At 51.1% G+C, this 15,466-nt stretch overlaps 1 protein-coding gene across 3 annotated transcripts in view; it reads left to right on the top strand.

Annotated features, from left to right (window-relative positions):
* FLNB (filamin B) overlaps positions 1-15,466 on the top strand; it is a 530,593-nt gene that overhangs the window by 422,153 nt on the left and 92,974 nt on the right. The gene's annotated exons all lie outside the window — the stretch shown is intronic.

Raw genomic sequence — 15,466 nt, forward strand, 5'->3', positions numbered from 1 at the left:
GTCGACTAAGAAACATAAAGCGCATGGACATCACCTGATGCTAGGTCCATTCGGGCTGTCCCTTCACCTGTCTGCTACGGTTGTATCCTCCGTGGTACTGCCTGCAGTGTCACTTTCAATGGTTATGTCCACAGCGGTCTCTGAAAGGATGCGCCATGAATTTCCTTACGTTTCTGTGAAAGAATATTGCCTGATGTTGCACTTCCTGTTCCGCCTCCTACAGCTTGTTCTAACAGTTCCCGACTACGGTCTGCCTCTTCTTCTCTCACTACACCTCTGGAAGTCGGAAATAGGGATTGGGCGGAGCGCACTTGTTTTGCGCTCTATCTCGAGCTTGGAGGCTGTATCTGCTGATTTCTCTACCCAGCAATACAGCTGGGTTGGAGGGATGGCAGTGCGCATGACAGTTTGGCCGGCTTTAGACGGCTGGCTAAACCGTCATGCCCACTGACAGAGGGGCCCACCACTCCTTCTCCCCTGCTGCAGTGCTATGGTCCTGCCCCAAGAGTTAGCGTTGGGACAAAAAATAAAATGATCTCCATTAAGATAATTTCATTTTTCGTTTGCCTCTGCGGGCAGTGGGGCGATGCTCCACCGCCATAAGGGAGTAGCCGCCCCTGTTTTTAAATTGAAGACAGACGCCGAGCTTAATGCTGACGATGCTTATTCTGGGCGAGGGGTGCTTCAATGAAAAATGTCTCTACTGATCAACAAATTACTCACTGATTCCTGGTGCCTTTTGTCATAATACTTTGCACAAGTGCATTCACCAGGTATTGAAATGGAAAGTACCTTGGTATAGGACTGCCGTGTTTGTTGTATTCTGTCCCCGTCCCTTACAGCGTAGCGGGCATACCTTGTAAGTCATGGTGCTTCACAGTTAAATATTTGTCTTTGTTGTTTTATTGTTTTAAAATCAAGGTGCATGGCTTGTCCAGAAAATGTAATACTTGTTCTCCCTAAGACTTTTGTAAGCTGCACTCTTGGTTGAAGGCAATCTTCGGCCATAAAGGTTTTCTTTGATCGCTCTTCATAAACTAAAATCATGGTCAGGATTGGCACACTGTACAGTATAAATTGGGCAGCAGAAATGGCTTGTCGTTTTTTTGCTATCTGTGAAATTATTTTACTGCTTATTGCCTGGTGATCACTTTCAGTTCTATCAAACCCCTCCACTTTGCGAATGACACAGGGATACAATAAAGTTTACCCTGAACTTTAAAGTGTGCAGACATGGCTTTGTGATGTGTGTGTGTGAGCCTATCAGTAATGAAAGGCCAGTGTGTCCAATGTAGTTCCAAGAGGGTCAGATTTTTATGATCACCATTGCCCACTTAAATTAGTTCTTTGCAAGTTTACTGTGTGTAAAATTATTTTATGTGGATAAACCAAAAGTCTGACATGGTTTCAGCCCTTCTGGACCTGCTTTGGACACCTCTGTCTTAGAGGTATGAGGGAGAGGGTCTAATGGGGGGGCGTGGCTAAGCATGCAATGGCGGCAGACGTGCCTGGGTAGAGCTCCGTGTGAGACTCCCCTACCACAGGCCAATTCTCCGTCATTTTAGCCTGTGACAGACTGAAATTGCTGCCGAGTGCCTGCTGGACGCTTTTCTGCTGGCTGCCAAAGTTTGGGGCGGCTGGTGCGCTCGTACCTGCTCTGGTGGACACGGGAGCTGCCGGCCTGCTCTGTGCTCGTCTGCGGAGCGGCGTGGGGACCTGCGCGAGGCCGGGGATTCGGCCGGCCTGGTGGGCCTGCCGGAGTGGACTGCTGCCTTCCGCCCCTTGGCCCGCGACTGGGCGCTGCCGAACACTTTCTTGTGGGGCCCGACGGGGAGACCTGAGCGGCGGAGTGTGGCTGGCCCCTGCTGGCCCAAGTGCAGGTGCAGACCGAGTGACTGGACCGGCCTGGGGGTGCCCCACCCTTGCCGCGGTGACCGGGCGGATTAACCCGCAGCTTCCCTGAGGCCTCGCGGGAGAAGTGCCGGCTTCCTTGGGGGTCCCACCGTGAGGTTGCTGCCCGAGGCCCCTACCGCTGGGCAGACGGGCCTACCTGTGCCCGGGGACGCTGCCAACTACACCGGATCGAGCGAGGTGAGGAGCGCAGTGGGGCATTCCCCCCTCCTCCTTCCCCCCCCTTCTCACACGGAGCTCCCGGAGCCACCGACACAGCACAGGGGAACTACACGGAGGTGGGGGGATGTGACCTACACACTGGGACTAGTAGCGGAGAGAGCAGTGTGACGCGCCACCGTGCCGCTTGCCCCCCCCACCCCCCACCGATTTCCAACGACCGCGGCGCCCTGCCGGATTCTACGGGCTGCACGCGCTGCAGAGGGGGTTGGACATTGGCGATGTCCTGCTGAACCTGGACGACCTGCACTACTGTGGGGGTGCCCCCTGACTGCACATCCCCGACTCAGCACTGGCCTGGCACTGAGTACTGACACTGGGAGTGCAGTGCTCCATTACCCCCACTGTGCCGAGGTGAGGAGACGAAAGCAGCTCCAGACCGCGATTTGCCTGGCGAAGCCGCATGCTTGCTCACGGAGCGGTCTACCACAGCCCCGATCTGCCCGGCCCAGGCGGTGAAACCTGCGCGACGCACGTGGGTGATGTGAGGACTTGGAGAGCGCGCCAGTCTGGACTGCTTGGACTTATTCTGCCCCCCCCTTCTGGGAGATCTCCTGTCACTTGTGCCACAGTGAGACTTATTGCACTGCACCACTGACCGGACACGACGCAATCGCTCATGTCGGGGGGACCTAAAACGAGGGCTGTCACTGGCAACGCGCAGGTGAAGGGGAAAATGGCGAAACAGATGGAGGCGGACCACACAGCATCCAAGCTGGACACGATGTTGGCGGCCATGGAAAGACTTGAGGAGTCGATGCAACAGACCCGGACCTCCTTAGAAACTAAGATCGACAGCGTGGCCATAGACATGACGCATCTTCGAGCTGACCACAAAAAACTGTCGGAGAGGACGACGACGCTGGAGACCGCAGTAACAGACCTGACTCCCAGGATATCCCAGATGGATAAACATGTGCAGAACCTTCTCAACAGAGTGGAGTTCCTAGAGGATCGCGCGGAGGATGCGGAAGGACGGGCGAGGCGGAACAACATCCGCATCGTGGGACTACCGGAGAGATGGGAACCCCGGGAGGCCCCAGAACACGTGGAGCGGTGGCTCAGAGACATTCTCCCGGAAGGTACCCTCTCGCAGCATTTTGTAGTGGAGCGCGCTCATCGTGTGCCGTCTAAACCCCCCCCTGAGGGCTCTAACCCTCGGCCCATGCTCATCCGAGTGCTGAACTATCGAGACCGAGATACTATCCTGCGGGAGGTCAGGAAATTGGAGGAGGTCAGGGTGCATAATGCTACGATTATGTTCTTCCCGGACTATACGATACAAGTGCAACGGCAGCGACACTCCTTCATGGAAGTTAAACAGCGGCTCCGCCGCATGACACTCAAGTACTCCTTGCTCTTCCCTGCTCGTCTGCGCGTTGTAGGCCAAGACAAAACGTATTTCTTCAATACTCCGGAAGCTGCTGAGTCCTGGCTTGACTCGGGAATTGTTCAGGACCCGGGTGGCCCACCCCCGAGATCCCACCGCGGAGGAGGAGCTCGGGGACGCGGGTGCAGGAGGCACTCGACGGCGAGTTCGGTGCGCCCAGAAGCGAACATTGGTCCTACTCCGGAACACCGCCAGGAGGAGCAACAAGAGGCGATCTGCAGAGTGGCAGAGATCAGCGGGATGCCCCGGCCATTGGTGCCAGTCCTGGCGCCACGGGGAGTGATGATGACTATATATATGGCATACCGGATTCGCAGGTGTCTGTTGAACTCCCAGATGTCACGCCGCAGACTGCAGACTTACTCAACTGACATTGCAGTGAGCTCACTGACTACTGGAGAATGGGGAACTACATTTACCCGCGCCTTCTGTGCCTCCACACCATTGATGCACGGGGAGCCTGCTGTGCCACCTCGAGGGACACTGGGGTGCGACCAGAACTCGAAGACTCGAGCGCTGAGCGGACTGATGGCTCAATGAAACGAGACTGCCCTGCTGATGGTGGGTCTTGAGGGGGGATGGGCGCACTGCCCCGTGATGGTAAGTCCTTGCAGATGGATCAGCTGAGGAATCTGTGGGCCTGTTGCTGCCTTGACAGTGCTTGGATCTGTGCGCCTTCTCTGTCATTGGGCGCTACGAAACGAGACGCCTGTGGCATGGGGGGAGAACCCATGTTCTTCTTGCATGTAATTTGAGTGCATTTAATTCACGTGCTTAGTGAACCCCCCTACATTCTTTTAGAAAGTACGAACAGTTAGTGCTCACTAGAGCGTATGGACGACGGCATGTTTTGCAGTTGCCCTTTTGGCATTATTATTCACTGTTTCATGGTTACAGGATTGGTACGATTTCCCCCTTCCCTTAATGTGTGTAGGAGACTTGGAGCGGATTGGTGGGCAATGTATCTGATGTTATGTGATGGTTTGAACTGGTGGGACGCAATTAGCCGTGTGGCGGGTGGGTGGGGATCCGGGGTGGTGACAAAGGAATGTTCTAATGGCTGTGATTAAATTTTGTACTTGGAATGTACGCGGTATGCACACCCCCTCGCGTCGTTATCAGGTGTACTCGTATCTCAAGCGGCATCAGGTACAGATAGCGCTATTACAAGAGACGCACCTGACAGGATCAGAGACACATACCCTGCGCCGCCGCTGGAGAGGGCAAATATATGCTACAGGTTACTCGCCTTACGCGCGTGGGGCTCTCATATGGATTCGCCCTGGGGTCCCCTTTGCTATGACGCATAGCCATATAGATGAGGAAGGTAGATATGTACTACTGCAGGGCAACCTAGACGGCCAACACATAGTCCTGGCATCTATATACGCTCCCAACATCGACCAGGGCCACTTTCTCACACACCTGTCGTCAGCACTTGCAGCATGGCCGGGAGTGCCGCTCCTACTAGGAGGCGACTATAATTGTGTCCTGGACGTGGTGTTGGATAGATCCACCCCTCCTTTGGCAAATGCGACGATGCATGGTACATCGCGCGCATTTGCTGACTGGGCAGCGCAGTGGGATCTCGCTGATGCTTGGCGCTGCCGTAATCCCACAACACGGACTTACTCGTACTATTCCGGCGCCCACGCACTCCATGTCAGACTCGACAGGTTCATGCTGACCAGCGATCTCTTACCGTTAGTCACGGACACTCAGTACTTGGGTCGCACTCGTTCGGACCACAATCCACACACGCTTGACTTTGCCTGGGAACGCCCGCACCCGCCGATACCCACGTGGCGACTCCAACCTGACGTACTATTAGATGCTCCCTTCCGGGAACTGCTCTCGAGCCGTATCTTACAGTATTTTGAAGACAACACTGATACCGCGTCTACCCTGCAGGTTGAATGGGATGCATTCAAGGTGGTGATGAGGGGCCACTGTCTGGGAGCGCAGGCGGGAATACGACGACAGGTAGATAGGGAACTGACACAAATAGAGACGGAACTACTGTCGGGCGAACGGGAGGCGGTGGAGGGTGACGACTCGACCTTACTAGAGGCGCGCGGCAGACACGCGGTACTCCTCGATAGGCTGAAGAACTTGAACTATGCAGCCCATTCGGCGCGCATGCATCACGCTGGAGATAAAGTTGGCAAACTTCTGACTTGGCTAATCAGAAGGGACACCCAAACACTGCCAGTGATGTCGATCCGCATGACGCAGGGAGATGTGGTCTCCACTCAGAGAGCTATCCATGGGGCATTTTCGGAACACTACAGGGCCTTGTACTGCTCTCGCTTGCGGGTGACTGCAACAGATATCGCTGAGTACTTATCGGACCTCCCACTGCCGACAGCCACTAATGCGCAGTGCGAGGAACTGGGAGCGCCGTTCACTGCAGAGGAACTCCGGTCTGTAATATACTCTCTTTCGAACGGCAAGTCCCCCGGGCCCGACGGCCTGCCGGCGGAGTTTTATAAGGCATACTCCACCATTCTCATTCCTGAATTGCTGCGGGTGTATGCGGCGGCGATACGAGAAGCAGTACTTCCTCCGTCCCTGAACGAGGCCAATGTGATCTCCCTATTGAAACCTGACAAAGATGCGTTGAACATGGGATCTTACAGGCCACTGGCCCTCCTTAACACGGATTATAAGATCCTAGCATCTGCGCTGGCCCAGAGATTAGCACCCTTGGTCCCTACACTGGTACACGCAGACCAGAACGGATTTGTTCCTACCCGCAGTACGTCTTACAATATTAGACGACTCTTTCGAATGCAGAGTCAGGCTGTGTCCCAGTGGCCACGTTCGGGGTGTGTGATCCTCGATCTTGAAAAGGCATTCGACTCGATAGAGTGGCCCTACCTAGCGCTAGTGCTGGGGAAGTTCGGACTGGGTGCGGCCTACCTCAGAATGGTGGAACTCCTCTACTCTGCTCCTGTGGTACGGGTTAGAACAAACAGGCTCTTCTCGGACCCGATTCGTGTCCGCAGGGGCACGAGACAAGGGTGTCCTCTCTCCCCGCTGATATTCGCGCTCGTGATGGAACCACTGGCGACGCTACTACGAGCCTCTGGCGAGACTTGGGGGATCCGGCTGATGGATGGGATGCACTCGGTATCGCTATATGCCGATAACCTGTTACTCTGTCAGGGACCTGTCCTGCTTCCCATGCGCACTAACAGACATATTCAGAACTTTTAGCGAAATGTCGGGGCTGCGCGTCAATTGGGCAAAGTCGGGAGTGTACTCTTTTGCGGCAGACGCCCCTGAGTGTGATGTCATGGTAATGGGTGAGCGGCTCCTATGGTACCCTTCAGTACCACGATATCTGGGGATTCGTGTATACCGCGAGCCAGCGGACCTGCTGGATGGCAACCTCACGAGGGCGATTTCCTCGCTCACAGCGCAAGTTTCCTTCTGGAACACTCTTCCGCTGAATGTGCCCAGCCGTATAGCTCTGGCGAAGGCGATCGCTTTGCCTCGGCTACTGTATTACTATGCGAACCTACCGGTCTATGTCCCGGTTCGCACATTTCGCGAGCTAGACACTCTGCAAAGGCGACTGATTTGGAACAAAGGCCGTCCTAGAGTGGCGTTGAGAACCCTTTACGCTGTGACCGAGAGTGTTGGGCTGTCGGTCCCGAACCACGAGCTGTATTATCTAGCTGCACAACTGCAGTGGGTGGCTTACTGGCTGAGCGGGCGTAATCTGAGCGACACGGCCACTACGGAGACTATTATGTCGGTCTCCCAGGTCCATGCACTGTTCCATCCCTTGGCTAGGTCCCATGTTCAGAATCAGCTCCACCTTGAGGTGGCGCGGAAGTGCTTCGTCAGGGGTCTGAAACTCACTGCAGCGGTAAAGCCGTATGCACCCAACTTGCCCGTACTGGGTACGCCCTGGGGATCCGGGATACTCACGGCTCCTCTGCTGGAAACCTGGGGAGCGGCTGATTTAGAAAGCTTAGGCGACCTTTTTGAGGAGGGTGCACTGCTTTCTTTTGAGGCACTTGCAGAAAGCACGGGGTTACCGGCAGGGCAATTCCTGACTCACGCGAAACTACTGCACACTTTGTCGAGGGCTTGGGGACCACTGGCGGAGGAACCACCGATCCATCTGCTTATCCAATACTTACATGTGATGGGCCATGGCTCTCATCTCATACATTGGATTGCTCAAGCGTTGCACACACACACACAATTCTCTCCTCAGCGTCTACGGGACAAATGGGCGACGGATAGAGGACGGGACTGGACTGACAAAGAGTGGGCGAGAGTGCTGGCTGGATCGCTACATGTACCGCGCAATGCACGCTTCAATATCATACAGTACTATGTGATCCACCGAGCATATCTGTCCCCGGACAAAATTAATCGGTACTTTGGACTCACTGCGACAGCCTGCCCTAAATGTGGCCTTGTGGACGCTCAGTTTTTGCATGTTCTCTGGTCCTGCGCTTTGCTACAGCCCTACTGGACTGCAGTGTCTTCCGCCTTGGCGAAGGCGACAGGAGGCACCTTGCCAAATACGTGGGAAGCTTGCCTGTTGGGGTTATTTAGAAGAACGAAACAAACGAAGGTACAAGCGAGATTCTGGGATCTGGGGCTAATTACGGCAAAACGCCTTATTACTAGGCGTTGGAAGCATCATGTGCCCCCCCAAACGGTGCAGTGGCGGCGCTCGTTGGATAATTGGGCGAGGGCTGAGAGTGTGGCATTGCACCGAGAGGAGACGGCGGGGCTCCGGATGTATCCTATTGCGCTGGAGTGGGATGGTATCCTGACGTCCTATCACCAGGTGTGTTTGCAGGATGGGAATACGTGAGCATATTTCCCACGCTCTCCGGTACCACTGCTAGAATTACTCTCCCACCCGCCCCCCCCCCTTGCTGCCTCCCTCCCTGACCGCCCCCCCCCCCCCCCCCCTTATCGCCACGGCATTTCCCACATGCCCCAGTGTACATGAGAAGACTACCAAGATCACCATGTTCCCGCTGACATGTCACCCCTGGTTGGACTCCATTCGGTATCACAAGCTCCACACGTACACACATGATCACAGTTAGGTACCACCTGGTTTCTGATTTTCTATATGTCTAGAATTGTTCTTTATGGTTTATAGTTTTTTTTTTTTTTGTTTATGCAATTTTGAATGCACAGTATCTTAGCAATGTGAACAACTGACCTGATTCTCCGGTCATGGTGTACATTGAGAGCGGTATGGAATGAGACTGGGCTATGCAACTACTATACAGAGGTCCTTTGCATCAACGCTAGGCACTGTCACCACTGAACGTTAATGTATCATGCATATGCTGGAGCTATATGAAACTGTCATGCTGTTTACCTGTACACCTGATCAATTGCCCCCCTTTGCTGCCATACCTCCGAGATGAGGTGATGATCCGAGAAGCCTGGGACTTCCTGTCATATGTAACAGCGCCGTTTACCCGATATGACTGCATTTGTGTAATACTGTACGATGATAAAATGCAATAAACATATTCAAACAAAAAAAATGAGGGAGAGGGTCTAAGCAAAAGAAAGGCATGGTGATGCATTCAAACATGTGTAATGTGTGCTATGCTATGGAGTATCATGTGGAGTGTGAGTTGGTTGTCATGTCTGCCAAAGAACCCGGTAATCTTAAAAAGTGATTAGGAAGTAACACGGGTAAACAAAAAGTTTGGTTAAGGAGAATGGGTGTTAGATGTAAGTATGCAGTAAAGATAAGTTTACTCGGAAGTAATACCCAGAAAGTATTTTGAAACCAAATCTTAGAGGAGTCCGGTATGTCCGTGCAAGAATGCAAAATATTGAGAATGAAAAAAATGGCGCTCTTGTTGCACAACCCCCCTCCCCGAGTTAAAGATGATGGGGCTCTGGTTACCTCCAGGGGAGTGGAATTTACAGGCACTACTGGTTGGACCCTGAGATTTCCCTGAGTAATGCGAGATTACCAGGGGAATCAGTCATTCAGAGTTGGATTCCACCAGAACTTCCTAATTTTCGCTCTCAGCTTCCCCTGGAGAGTTTGGTTTCTTCTAAAAGATGATATCTCTGGGTAAAACGCGAGGGGTCCTCTAACTTCGCAGCTGTGATAATATCCAAAGTGGTTGGGGTTGGTAACATGGTTACCGTCCCCATCCACAATTACCTGTCGCTCCCAATAGAGGGCTAAGAACTGAATGGGTAGGAGAAAGCACCTGAGATTACCTAAGTACAGTTTTTAACAGCAAAAGTGGCAGATCAGTGTATTTCTAATATCATCTGAGAGGAGACAAGCCTTCAGTCAGAAAAGGCCACTAAGTGACCGGACAAAATGATTACCTGTTATCATGATCAGACACCATCAGAATTGGATCCCCTGAGAAACAAAGCCATGTGTAGTCAAATGCAGAAGCATTAGGGTGACAAATACAGAGGACTGCAAATCTGTCTATTTTAAAATAGTCTTCTGGATTTCTACTTTGTTGGTGAAGTTCTTGATTGAGCAGGCTTACTCTATGCTGACTTATGCTTATTTCGTTCTCCCTTTAATAGTCCTGGTGAGGGTTCGAATCGTTAGGGCTTCTGAACCCTCAAACCCATTGCACTATTAATTTGTTTGTATTTGTGTAATGAGGTAACCTAGCACCTTCACAAAAAGCCTGGTATGCTACTACACAAAGCGGATGCCTGAGAACTAGGCAGTCGGTTGCCACATAAAATAAAAGGGTGGAGAACAAGCATATGCACACATTAACAGGATTAAAGATGAGTCTGGGATTAAAGGCGAGCGTGTGGTTAGGTTGTTGAAACGTGCCAAGGGATTGTGAGGATGTTTGCGGGTCTCTGAGGAGAGTTCAGGCCTCACAGGAGGACTTCGAGGGGTGTGGTGATAGCCTTCATGGTGTAGTGGAGTTCACAGGGATGGCTCTCAGGTCTAGTGGACCATGACCCGGGCAGAGGGACAGACAGTGCCAAGGTTCTGAGCCACTGTCCAGCACATGGAAGATTAAGGATGAGCGGTCAGTGCTGATGCTAATGTTGCTTTCCAGGTAAGGCGGTCTCTAAACCCCAGAATGAAAAACCTGTGCATGGCCTTGTAATGAGCCTAGAACAGCTTTTAGTGTTAGGTGTGTGGGAGGCATGAGGTAGGTGATCAGTGTGTATGTTGCACAGTTGATGACTTTCTGTAGGATACTGAAAGCATACTGGGGAAACAGTTGAAGGTGTTCTGCGCTTAGATGACCTTGTTGTGGAATAGAATATGTTACTGGATTCTGCATGTCTTTGGGATGTGAAAGTGGTCAATATTCACTAGGGAGAGGTTCAAGAAAGTAATATTCATGTTGGTGTTCAGAGTATACCCAGAATTCTTGGTTGAGGGTGAAGGGATGAGGATTTCTGGGGGACTGCGATATGGCGATGCAGCAGAAAGGTTGCAGGGGACTAGGGGAATTGATGACCTTTGTTTTGGTAGAGATTACTATTTAAGAGTGAAGAGCCTTTAAGTGATGGGTGACAGTGAAGTAGGTGATGTATTTTGACAGGATATTAGGGATAAGGTGAGAAGAGAGATCTGTTTGGGGATGAGAAACCAAGTGATGAGATGATATTACATGAATAAGTAATGCTGTTTTAAGGAGAGAGGACTAAGGACAAGGTTTTTTGGGACACCCACCAGAAGTCAGATAGGTGCTGAAGTGGTGGAGCACTAGGAGACGTTGAATTAGTAAACAGTGGTGATGAAGTTGACAACCAGGCTGAGTGTGGTGCCAGTGGAGTGTGGATAGTGGTGATGAAGCAGAAGACCCTGGTAGAAGTCTCCCTAGAAGAGTGTGGATGGTGGTGGGGATGCTGAAGTCCTGGCTAGGAGTGGTCCCGATAGAGTGTGGATGGCAGCATTGAAGCTGAAGACCTAGCTGGGAGTGCTCCCAGTAGATTGTGGATGGTGGTGATGAAGCTGAAGACCTGGTAAGGAGTCGTCCTAGTAGAGTGTGGATGGTGGCACTGAAGCTGAATACCTAGCTGGGAATGGTCACAGTAGATTGCGGATGGTGGCGATGAAGCTGAAGACCTGGTAAGAAGTGGCACCAGAAAAGTTGTGGATGGTGCCACTGAAGCTGAAGACCTAGCTGGGAGTGGTCCCAGTAGATTGTGGATGGTGGTGATGAAGCTGAAGACCTGTAAGGAGTGGTCCTAGTAGAGTGTGGATGGTGGCAGTGAAGCTGAAGACCTAACTGGGAATGGTTCCAGTAGATTGTGGCTGGTGGTGATGAAGCTGAAGACCTGGTAAGGAGTGGTCCCAGTAGATTGTGGATGGTGGTAATGAAGCTGAAGATCTGGTACGGAGTGGTCCCAGTAGAGTCTGGATGGCAGAAACCAGATCAAGTAGTTGTGGTCGGCTAGGTGTGGGTGGGGAAGTCGTACGAGAGCGAGTTGAACAATACCCATTCTAGAGTTGCGGAGATGGTAGTCTGTTAAAGGATTTACCTCACTGCCTGGGAGACACCACAAAACATCAGTCAGACACTGACGTTATTGTTGTACCTCTGAGGGAAACAAGTTGTGGAAGCAGAAGCGAGCTAATGAACACGCAATCAATGCCCACAGGAGAATAGATTGATGGGAATTTGCTCAAAGGCCATGATAGAAATGTGCCTTATTCGCAGCCAGTTACATATGAATTAATATAGAGGGGAAGACATTTACCCCGGCCTAAGTGTGACACTATCTGTTACGTTTTACGATCCTTGTGGGTTTCTCAATTTTAGGGTTCACCTGGCCCAGGTAGGCTGTGAAATATTTTATACCGTACATCGGGAGAGCCATTGGGAGGGGGCGTCCAGAAGAGGAGGCATGGCAAACTCACCATCATTCTATTGGCAAGGGAGTGGGAAAAATAGAATAAAAGGCAGGTTCATAGTGGACAACTCTGACAGAGGTTCCCGCAATGTCAGTGGTACTTGACACTTTCTTGCTGCAAGGCCCCTTCATTATATATTTAGAGCAGTTTTATCCGGTACCTAAGAATGTTGTACAGGTGGGCCCTCAGCACCAGAAAGAATGCACTTGAAAAAGGACAGGACACTTATATCGAAACGATTAGGGCTTTTATGTGGAAATTTACTTGATATTCCGCACACCTAGTCTGGGCAGGAATGGAGTGTAAGCTCTAAGGGTATGGGCATGTACCATGGATAACCTAACGTAACCACTTGGCTAGAAATTGGATTTTCCCTTTCCCCAGTCACTAACATACCCGGTGGACCACATCTCCTTGCAGTTGTTTATTCGACGAACAAACCAATCCGATATAGCAGCCTTGGGGGAGCAATTTTGGGGTTGCAGATGCTTTTTTGAGGGGGGGTGAGGTGTCAGGCACAGAAGCAGGTCCTTATATGAATTTTTAGGTTTTGCCTAGCCAATGCGTACGAAGTACGCATGCGCTAGGAAAAACTTAATGATATCTGTGTGTGGGGACTGGACCGTCCCCACTCTCTCATTGGCTAGCTCCATAAATGGAGGCTAGCCATTGGGAGAAGGCTCTGTCCGTCAATCTCGGACCAGATTCGGGGGCGTTCCCGAGATTTTTTGGCTTTTGGCTACGTCAGCCGAAAGCCTGTTCTCGGGAACGCCCTCCAATCTGTGCCGGCATTGACGGCACCCGTGGTCTCCTCTTCGCCTCTCCTCCCCCTTTCGCCGTGTTGCCTCTTGTAGCGTTTGCAACCAGCGTCTCATTGCAGGAACTTTTGACTTCTCTCCCCACAGGCACTTTTCGCTTCGTTCTCTGCAGGCAATTTGAACTTTCCCATCTGCACTGTGACCCCTACCCCTGCAGACGGCAGTGCCCACCGATGCCTGTAGGCCCGGTTACGCAGGCCTGCCCGCCCCCCCCACACGCCGCGGCTACTCACATCGTAGGCTTGGCCGGCACGGCGGGGGTCTCGGTGCTCATGCTCGCCACGTTCAGCCGCGAGGCCCGCAGGAAGTTGAGCTCGGCGTAGGTGATGTCGGTGTCCAGCTTGCCGGTGCGGGGCTCGCTCTTCTCACGCCACTCCATGGAGGCCCTGCGCGCAGTGCCAGCCTCTGCCCGCTCCTCTGATGCCCTCCCTCGAGGCGCGGGGCTCCAGGCCCCTCTGCGCCCGGCCTGCCCAGCGCCCCCCCGGAGCGGTTTGACACTTAGTTTGGGACATGATGGTCCCCGCACTGAGCGCTTTTGTCTTCTCGCTGTTGTCCAAACATCCCAAAGTTAGGCCGCTTCCTCCGGCTGCCTGCTTCAGTGGTTACTTTCTGTCACTTTACCTCCCCCTCTTTCTCTTCTGTCCTTGTCTGCATGTTACTTCTTTCTCCCTCTTTTCTGTTTTTTAATGCTTATTTTCTCCTTCTCTTACTTTCTTTTCCCACCCTCCATGCTTGCTTCTCTTTCATGGTCTTAATTTGCTTTCTTCCTTTCTTATTCCTCACGTTCCATATGCTCCTGAAAGTTTCTTTTAATATTTCCCCGTCCCGCCTTTCTCTCCTTAAGTTACATTTTCTTTGATTGTTGTTTGCCTCTCCTCGTCGGTGCTGGAAATGGGAAAAATGATGCTCCGGGAACCGACAACTTTGTGGTCTGAAAAGGGGTGGAATCACAGAGGCCCCCAGTCAGGAGGGACTGCGGTGTCAGGCGCAGCAGGGAGTCTGTGGACACCCGCCTATCTGAGAGTGCAGGTGCACTATTTGTACACTCTGACCCTTAGTAAACCGACAGCAAGCTAAAAAGCCAGGGACTTAAATCACAAACCGCAGAGATATCTGTGCACCCATCGATCACCGGGAATAAAACTAGTACAATAGCTTAGGGGGCTAATGCACCTGCTGGAGATTAATCAGTGCAATAATTAATTAAAACCAACGCAACATCCGTATATAAGCATGTTTCATATATTTAAAACCTTGGCTAATTTTTCACGCATCACCATGCAGTGGCAGGCCATATCAGTACTAAAAATAAAATTCGGTAGTCAAGCTGCTACACAAGAGAGGTACATTACTATAAGCCCACTGTAGTTTTATCAAAAAGTGCATTATGTCCTTTTTCATTAAAACAGTTATTATATTAAAAGCAAAGCAATCAGTTCACATTTCTGACACGGACCCGCCTGGATTTGAACCTATGACGATTAGGTCGAACACAGGCCCATGCAGTGGACGCATTAGTTCACTGAGCCACCAGACCCAGATAATCATTGAATGTGTATGCTTAGGTCAGCTTTCTGATGATGGTAGACGTTTGAGAATGCTGCTCTCGTTATTGAGTATTTCTGATTATAGCAGATTTTTGATATTTCAGGATTCTAATTGTGCTGTGTTTATTGTGCATTTCTCGAGCATATTTACTGTTGCGCGATGACTTTTTAAAATGTCACTAAGTAAACTGGAGTATTTATGCAATCCACTGCCTAATTGTCAACTGAGGAACATGGAGTACGGTCACAGTCGTACCATCTCTGCTTAACCACATTAAGTAACCTACAAATACCTTGATGTCACTCTACCTCCATTTTCTCTTTTGCATTTAGTATGAGCCTTTATTGGTCATTATGTCAAGGATTTATCGTTTTCATTGTACTACAGTAAGAAGACATTTTTAAGGTTATGTCAGAATCCAGACAATATGATTTTTAATTGTCGCACATGGGTTTTTCTACGATATTGATTTCCTTAAATTACACATTTTTGGATATATTTTATTGTGAAAGCACAAAATCGACAATTTTACTTGCATTTTGTTGAATCCGTGACTCGAATGGGAAATGTATTCTTCATGATTGGGTTTTACATTTACAGTGTGGGTTTCTTGGAACATCTATTAATTGCCTCGATAAGTAATGGCTGCTCAAACTATGTGTTAATTTCTGCACAGGTAACCAAAATAGCTTTGAGGGGCTGGTAGATGAA

Source organism: Lissotriton helveticus, chromosome 9 (assembly GCF_964261635.1).
Source record: "Lissotriton helveticus chromosome 9, aLisHel1.1, whole genome shotgun sequence".
Classification (NCBI taxonomy): domain Eukaryota; kingdom Metazoa; phylum Chordata; class Amphibia; order Caudata; family Salamandridae; genus Lissotriton; species Lissotriton helveticus.